The following is a 7,423-nucleotide window of genomic DNA, read 5'->3' on the forward strand; positions in this document are numbered from 1 at the left end:
TACAAAATCTTGAAAATTCATAAATGTACGTAATTTGAAAAAGTTCAAGAATTCAGAACAGTTCATGAATTTGAAAAAGTACAAGTTTGTAAAAATGTTCGCAAATTTGAAAAACAATCATGAAACAGAAAAGGCTCACAAATATGAAAAAAAATGTGCACGAATTTGAAAAATATTATGAGTTTGATAAAAAAAGGAAAATAAAAGCCGTCCTGGAAAACCAAACGAAAAACCTTCGAAATCAGCTCGGAGAAAAGACCTACCTGGTCTGGCCCATATTTAAATAGTGTGGGGGGTGCGTGAGCGCTATCTATTTGTCAACACGTGTCAAATAGGGTTCCCGGGACGGGCTTTGTCTTGCTCGCAGCGAACAAGAGCTCCTAGATAACGCCTATTTGCACCAAATAGACAGGCTACGCTTGAGGTAAGGCTCAAAGGCCGAGCGAGTAACGTGCAAATCTATGTTTATGTAGTCAAGCAGCACCCTGTAGTGGTTATTTTATATTTATCCTTTTTATTTGTACTTTCTATTTATTCTGCTTTTCCTCAATAAAAGAATTATAAAAATACACAAAAATGAATGTTTATTTTGAAACTATTCGGCATGGAGTATTTTTTAATGTATTTAAAAGTGTCCAATAGTTATTTAAAAAAATGTTTGTTGTATACTAACAAAACTACACCGTGTATTTAGGAAATGTTCATTATATATTTAAAAAGTTTACCATGTAATAAAAAATAGTAGACATGTATTAAAATAATGTTCACCATGTTTCAAAAGAAATACACCATGTATTAAAAATGTAAGTATAAAATAAAAAACTGGAAGGAAAAAACAAAAAATGGAAACAAAATCCACAACAGAGGAGCATGGGAAAAAAAACACCGGACTGGTGCTGCAAACTAAGCACCATGTGAAAGCCAAACCAAAAGCCACAATAGAAAAACCAAAAAACACATTGCAGCAGTGCACCGAACGAAATAGCAAGAAAAAAATCAAAACAAAAAAGACTGCAATGGGAAACCGAAAAAGAACGCTTGAGCAGCAAACAAGCGGACAACCCCAAAATGGGTCAGCCCATTTTTCCTCGCACGTGGGTGTCGCCCTATCCATTTGACGACACGAGCTTTCACGCGGGGTCTACGATCTGAATGGGCCGGCCCATTCAATCACGTCAATGCGAGCTGCTATTAATCCCCCAAAAAAATGATGGGGCTAAGAGGAATCGAACTCGACACCCCCATGATGGTCAGTAGATGTCCAATAACACTTGAGCTGCTCAATCTTTGCTAAATGTAGGCCGCGCGAGCTTATAAGAACTAAACGCAGCGGAAGATTTTTTTTTTAAACTTTCGACCATTAAAATTTTTTGTGATATACGCTGAACAATTCTTAAATACACATTGAATATTTTTTAAGTACACAATGAACATTGTTATAAATACGTTGAAAATTTTCTTAGAATATGGTGAACATTTTGTTAAATTTCTGATTAATATTTTTGTAATACACTATGAACATTTTTTTATCAATGCATGGTGAACTTTTTATAATATACAGAGAACATTTTCTTAATATACGGTGAACATTTTTGTAATACATAGTGCACTTTTTATATAACACCAAAAAATGAGAAGAAAAAAAGGAAAAAAGGAAAAGGGAAAACGAAATGTAAAAGAAAAAACATAAAAAATTGAAAACCGGAAGCAAAAACAGCACAAAAGAAAAATGAAAACAAAGCACGAAACAGCGAAGGAAAGCAGCAGCGAACAAAAAAACAGCACATTCTGCACGTGGAAGGTACGACATTTCGACGCTAACGAGCGTCATATAGGATCCACCGCATTTGACGTTTTAGGGTGTCAAATAGGATTTGCCAGTGTGAACCCCTCGACTCAAGCATCCCAGGCCCAGTAGCGCGTTGGTTCATTTGTTTGGTAGTTGGTTTGTGTCTTCTTCTTTTTTTAGAATATTCCAAATAAATATATATTTCAAACATTTTATTGACTAAGTTTTTCAAATGTTCATCATGAATTTAAAACATATTAATGCATAGTAAAAAAAATGTTGACACTACTTTTTAAAAACTAGATGATACCATGTGCATTGCTGCGAGAACTGTTACAAAATAATTTGATGTTTTAAAACATGTGAAAAAAATGAATATAGTATAATTTGATGATAATTTTTTTGAACGAAATGTTGTATGTAGTAAAATTTTAATTTTTTGATGGAAAAATCCAAAAATGGGTGTGATTTTTGTTCTGTTAATTTATTATATTGACAATATATCGGTGAGGCAATATGTGATAAAAACAGCGTTGAGTAGAGACACTGGACACATCTCTACCCTTGGCTAAACCTAAAATTATGCTAGCAACTATAGATGTGCATTCATAAAAAATTGGTCGCACAGAGAAATAAAATGCGAGTTAACTCATACTTTGAACTTTTAATTTCTATATAAAAAAGTCTCTTCGAATTCATGAGGGCATTGTTCAGTACATCATGCTTCTCACCGTAATATACCCAGGTAGCTCTAATTCTTTTTATTTGTCTTGTCTGGTGTGCAACCATGGATGCTTCATCATTAGCTGAAGCTTAGTTCCATCATTAAAAAGGTTTCTTGTAACACCGGGTTTCAATGGAATGAAGACATCTAGCGCAATTCTATGGCTTGTAGGAGAAAAAAACATGGACATGTAGCACAAGAGAATGGTAATGAGAAAATATGGATGTTTGGGATTTCGGAATCAGACAATCACATTAAAAACACTTGAATTCTAACCAAATGGTTAAACGGGGACTCATGTTGGACATTTGAAGTGGATCGTATGATGTCAAGACACATATATAGATAGCAAAAGAAACCTAGAATGTCATGGATGCTTGAGAGGGCACAAAAAATAGTTAATGGTTAATTGTGATATGTTGCATGTGCATGAAGAGCTAGTGGGAACATGGGCATGAAGAGTTAGTGGGAAAATGTTTTTACATGGTGGACCTACTTGATGATGTGGATAGGTTGCATGTTAAGATAACTAAGATAGTGGAGATGGATCTCTTAGGTATATAGGATTTCATGTAGTCATATTGGGAGGGGTTTAACCCATTATCTTTGCGGTGGGAATGGGATGCCTTGGTATATATGTTTTGCATGATCCACATTCTAATGTAATCAGCTCAACACCGGTTTATAGTGTGGTTGCCCTATGACTCAAAAGAAAACAATAAAACCTTTTTAGTCTTCGAGAAAACTTAAATAATTTTTCTTTTTGAAGTGGGTGTGAACCAAGTCCATATATATAAACTCATTAAGAGACCAATACCCCGAGATAAACTTAATAAAAGATATTATCCTCCCTGACCACATTATCATCAACACAAAAATATCATTAGGAACTAAATGCACTTTCAGTTTTATACGTGGTTTGCATAAAAGTTAGTCTCATTTCAATATCAAGCTCAATTTAGACACAATTTTCCCAACATATTATTAAACCAACATGAACATGTAAAACCACATTTGAACACAATTAAAGCATCATGCCGGATATTATGTGATAATCTCCTCATGGAAACATTATATACTATATTCTATTTGTGTGCAACTATTACACTAGAAACCACTTTTGGGATATTTCTATTTTATGTATTTGTCTCGCGGTATTCAAGAATATTAAAATATGCATCACAGTATACATACATACACTTTCATTTTACACAAGTTTCATATAATAATTGGTGGCGATATGACATTCCATTCTTTTTATTTTTTTAATGTTTAAGGGGTTCCAACATATTTTTTAAGAGAAATTGAACAAAAAAACTCTATGGCTACACGATACGGGTTTTGCATTAAGTATATTGTGCGTGGTGTATCTTTTAGTGATAGCTGTTAGAAATTTATATCAAATAATGTTATTATTAATTATGGATACATAAAAAGTCCAATAATAAGATTATAATTTTATAAAATAAATATAGTAAGTGTGAAAGTTTAGTACAAATGTTATATGTTTTACTCGCTTCGAGCTTAATGCTTAGATACCCATCTGCAACTGCGCTTGGCCATGCATAATCTACATATCTCGATGACGCTCCCCGCAACATCCTGATATCCTAATGAAGCCTCGGAAGCTAAAATAAGATCTGAATGAATCTTTCCTTGAATCAACTATGGGCATTGATATAAATACAATTCCTTCAAGGTCGGCGAATGTCGCAACATAGAGATATCCACTTCCCCGTTATTCCTCATTCTAGAATATACAGTGTTGGAAATATGCCCTAGAGGCAATAATAAATTGGTTATTATTATATTTCCTTGTTCATGATAATCGTTTATTATCCATGCTAGAATTGTATTGATAGGAAACTCAGATACATGTGTGGATACATAGACAACACCATGTCCCTAGTAAGCCTCTAGTTGACTAGCTCGTTGATCAATAGATGGTTACGGTTTCCTGACGATGGACATTGGATGTCGTTGATAACGGGATCACATCATTAGGAGAATGATGTGATGGACAAGACCCAATCCTAAGCCTAGCACAAGATCATGTAGTTCGTATGCTAAAGCTTTTCTAATGTCAAGTATCATTTCCTTAGACCATGAGATTGTGCAACTCCCGGATACCGTAGGAATACTTTGGGTGTGCCAAACGTCACAACGTAACTGGGTGACTATAAAGGTGCACTACGGGTATCTCCGAAAGTGTCTGTTGGGTTGGCACGAATCGAGACTGGGATTTGTCACTCCGTGTAAACGGAGAGGTATCTCTGGGCCCACTCGGTAGGACATCATTATAATGTGCACAATGTGACCAAGGAGTTGATCATGGGATGATGTGTTACGGAACGAGTAAAGAGACTTGCCGGTAACGAGATTGAACAAGGTATCGGGATACCGACGATCGAATCTCGGGCAAGTATCGTACCGATGGACAAAGGGAATTGCATACGGGATTGATTAAGTCCTTGACATCGTGGTTCATCCGATGAGATCATCGTGGATCATGTGGGAGCCAACATGGGTATCCAGATCCCGCTGTTGGTTATTGACCGAAGAACGTCTCGGTCATGTCTGCATGATTCCCGAACCCGTAGGGTCTACACACTTAAGGTTCGATGACGCTAGGGTTATAAAGGAAGTTTGTATGTGGTTACCGAATGTTGTTCGGAGTCCCGGATGAGATCCCGGACGTCACGAGGAGTTCCGGAATGGTCCGGGGGTAAAGATTTATATATGGGAAGTCCTGTTTTGGTCACCGGAAAAGTTTCGGGTTTTATCGGTAACGTACCGGGACCACCGGGAGGGTCCCGGGGGTCCACCAAGTGGGGCCACAAGCCCCGGAGGGCTGCATGGGCCAAGTGTGGGACGGGACCAGCCCCAGGTGGGCTGGTTCGCCCCCCACCAAGGCCCAAGGTGCAAGGAAGAGGGGAAGGGGGCAAACCCTAGGGCAGATGGGCCCTAAGGCCCACCCTGGTGCGCCTCCCCCTCTCCCCTCCCCTTGGCCGCCCCTAGATGGGGTCTAGGGGGCTGCCGCCACCCCTAGGGAGGGAACCCTAGGTGGGGGCGCAGCCCCTCCCCTCCCCCTATATATAGTTGAGTTTTGGGCTGCCCAATACACATGAGTTCCTCTCCTTCTTGGCGCAGCCCTACCCCTCTCCCTCCTCGCGGTGCTTGGCGAAGCCCTGCTGGAGTACCACGCTCCTCCACCACCACCACGCCGTTGTGCTGCTGCTGGATGGAGTCTTCCTCAACCTCTCCCTCTCTCCTTGCTGGATCAAGGCATGAGAGACGTCACCGGGCTGTACGTGTGTTGAACGCGGAGGTGCCGTCCGTTCGGCACTAGGATCTCCGGTGATTTGGATCACGACGAGTACGACTCCTTCAACCCCGTTCTCTTGAACGCTTCCGCATAGCGATCTACAAGGGTATGTAGATGCACTCTCCTTCCCCTCGTTGCTGGTTTCTCCATAGATAGATCTTGGTGACACGTAGGAAAATTTTGAATTTCTGCTACGTTCCCCAACAGTGGCATCATGAGCTAGGTCTATGCGTAGTTTCTATGCACGAGTAGAACACAAAGTAGTTGTGGGCGTTGATTTTGTTCAATATGCTTACCGTTACTAGTCCAATCTTGATTCGGTGGCATTGTGGGATGAAGCGGTCCGGACCGACCTTACACGTACTCTTACGTGAGACTGGTTCCACCGACTGACATGCACTAGTTGCATAAGGTGGCTAGCGGGTGTCTGTCTCTCCCACTTTAGTCGGATCGGATTCGATGAAAAGGGTCCTTATGAAGGGTAAATAGCAATTGGCATATCACGTTGTGGTTTTTGCGTAGGTAAGAAACGTTCTTGCTAGAAATCCGTAGCAGCCATGTAAAACATGCAAACAACAATTAGAGGACGTCTAACTTGTTTTTGCAGGGTATGCTATGTGATGTGATATGGCCAAGAAGAATGTGATGAATGATATGTGATGTATGAGATTGATCATGTTCTTGTAATAGGAATCATGACTTGCATGTCGATGAGTATGACAACCGGCAGGAGCCATAGGAGTTGTGTTTATTTATTTATGACCTACGTGTCAACATAAACGTCATGTAATTACTTTACTTTATCGCTAACCGTTAGCTGTAGTAGTAGAAGTAATAGTTGGCGAGACAACTTCATGAAGACACGATGATGGAGATCATGATGATGGAGATCATGGTGTCATGCCGGTGACGATAATGATCATGGAGCCCTGAAGATGGAGATCAAAAGGAGCAATATGATATTGGCCATATCATGTCACTATTTGATTGCATGTGATGTTTATCATGTTTTTGCATCTTGTTTACTTAGAACGACGGTAGTAAATAAGATGATCCCTCATAATAATTTCAAGAAAGTGTTCCCCCTAACTGTGCACCGTTGCGACAGTTCGTTGTTTCGAAGCACCACGTGATGATCGGGTGTTAGATTCTTACGTTCACATACAACGGGTGTAAGCCAGATTTACACATGCAAAACACTTAGGTTGACTTGACGAGCCTAGCATGTACAGACATGGCCTCGGAACACAAGAGACCGAAAGGTCGAGCATGAGTCCTATGGTAGATACGATCAACATGATGATGTTCACCGATGTTGACTAGTCCGTCTCACGTGATGATCGGACACGGCCTAGTTGACTCAGATCATGTAATCACTTAGATGACTAGAGGGATGTCTATCTGAGTGGGAGTTTAGAAGATGAACTTAATTATCCTGAACATAGTCAAAAGGTCTTCGCAAATTATGTCGTAGCTCGCGCTTCAGTTCTACTGTTTAGATATGTTCCTAGAGAAAATTTAGTTGAAAGTTGATAGTAGCAATTATGCGGACTAGGTCCGTAAACTGAGGATTGTCCTCATTGCT

Source organism: Triticum urartu, chromosome 5A, assembly GCF_056163025.1.
Source record: "Triticum urartu cultivar PI428250 chromosome 5A, HENAU_Tu73, whole genome shotgun sequence".
NCBI lineage: Eukaryota > Viridiplantae > Streptophyta > Magnoliopsida > Poales > Poaceae > Triticum > Triticum urartu.